The sequence below is a fragment of the Haliaeetus leucocephalus genome, unplaced genomic scaffold (genome assembly GCF_000737465.1).
Source record: "Haliaeetus leucocephalus isolate CR32 unplaced genomic scaffold, Haliaeetus_leucocephalus-4.0 Scaffold849, whole genome shotgun sequence".
Classification (NCBI taxonomy): Eukaryota; Metazoa; Chordata; class Aves; order Accipitriformes; family Accipitridae; genus Haliaeetus; species Haliaeetus leucocephalus.
In genome coordinates, this window is record NW_010973285.1 from 391840 (window position 1) to 394023 (window position 2184).

Consider the following 2184-nt stretch of genomic DNA (forward strand, 5'->3'; position numbering starts at 1 on the left):
ATTATCTTGCAATGAGTAACTGTTGGCAAGTTCAAAAAAAAGAGATCATCTCTTAAAAAAATTAAGATGAGATGCGTTCTTTGATAAAGATCAAATTGATAAAAATTTGAGATAAAAATTTGTAGAAATATATTTGAAATTATTTGAAACAGAACTTCAGCTTCCATTAGGCCCTGACTGATCTAAGTGGGTACATCTGCAAATTAATTTCATAGATGGAAGCATCAGAATATTGAAGAGATTAAATAATTTCCCTGTAACAAAAGTAGCTACTACCCTCTTTCTGACACAGCAAGTGATCATGTATTTAGAGACTGAAATGCCTGTATAGACTAAAATATTCTGCAAATATACTGGCTCAAGGAGACAAGTATAGTGATATTTATATGTGCATATTTTAAATTTCTGCCAAGGCCTGAATTAGGTTTGATTTGTTCCTTTCACACACATAGACACATAAAGTTCTACGATTTGAGAACGCAAATCAAGACCCCAGTGCTTTTATCCTTCAATATTACAACATTTACCACAGCTCATGCTGTTCATCTTGCCAAGCAAATAAGCACGCAGGTGACAATTAACACAACAGAAAAGAGAGTTCAGTTTCAAGAAGTAAAAAACTTAAGATCGACACTTTGTTTAGCAACATGGATGAGATGAATGTTGCTAAAGCTTTACCTTGGAATTGAGTCAACATTGCTCTGGCAATAATTTTCTGGTGAAACTACCCAGTGTTCAACACCCCTTTTTGTCCTTTACGTTGTTCACATGAAATTTAAAATTCAATATAAACACAAATCCTCAAACCTTTCAATGTACTGTCAGCTAAATAAAACTACCATGTATTTGCTGGACAGATAGAATGGAAGATGGTTATCAGAGTATCTTTTACCTTCAAATGAGTGGACTGCTTAAATGCATTGCTATGTATTGTTATTAAATTAGATTACTTATGGTTGTGCCTCATCTTAGTGTTTCTGATTGACAAGGCTACTGTTGCAAGTGAGTGTGAGCTCTTAAAACACTTAGACATCCACTGAAGTTGAAGATCCCAGCAGTTACTAGTTTAGCATCTCAGCAGGATTAAGTTCCACAGCAGGAATCAGTAAGACACAGCTTCAGCTGTAGAAGTGCACAGTTTTGTTATTTCAAGATTGTTCTGTTACAGACTTAAAGCTCCGTCAGTTGTTTTATTTTTATATACCTACAGATTTTTCAGTATTTTTGGTAAATAGTTGTTACAGTTATGATGGGTCACATGGGACCCTGAAAATCACAGTAAATCTATTAATGTTTGGAAAATGCTTCTGTAGTATGTAAGAGCAATATCGATCTGTTCCTGTAGGGTCAGGTGTAGTGGAGTGGTTGTAGGGTATGCGAGGCAAATGTCAGGTGCTTATAGCGACAGGTATGAGAAAGATGTCAAATTGTTAAACCGCGTGTTGGTAACAGAACATGTAAGGATACGGACCAGTACACAGGAAACGGTCATGAGGGAATTACATGGTTTGCATAGATCACAGGCAAGCGTGACTGGCTACACAGACAGCAGCAGCTGTGTATTGAGCTGTAGGGATACTCTGCAGGTTAGTAAAGAGCTGCAGATGCGGATTCACTGGGACTAGAGAGCCACGCTGTAGTGGCGGTTGGATGCGTGGCCATCGTACGCAGTCAGGAAATCACCTACCCCTCCACGTCACCTGCCCCCCACGTACACACCTACAACGAACAGAGACACAAACTGTCGGGAGAAGATCAGCCGGTTTCCACAGCTGTTGTGTCACCACCGCACCCACGTCGTCCACGGCCCCACCGCCTGCACAGAGCTCGAGGCCCGTCGGCGCGGCAGGGCCAAGCGGACCCAGGGCGGCCACCGGAGGCCCCGGGGCCTTGGCTCGGCCACTGCGTGCCCTTCCGCCTCCCCGCCGGAGGAGCCCAGAGCGGGCAGGGACACCGCCGAGCCACAGGGCTGCCGGCCCGGCCGCCGCTGCCCCTCCCGCCTTAAAATGGCGGCAGCCGGGCAGCTCCTCCACCGCCAGCGGCTCGTCGCTGCCATTTTCCGAAGGGAGGAGGCGCGGGGCGCCTGTGACGGGCGGCGGTGGGAGGGGGAGAGCAGCCGCCGCCGGGCCTAACTTCCTGCCCGTCCCGCCCGCCGGCGGGCGCTGTGCGACCCCCGCGGCGGGC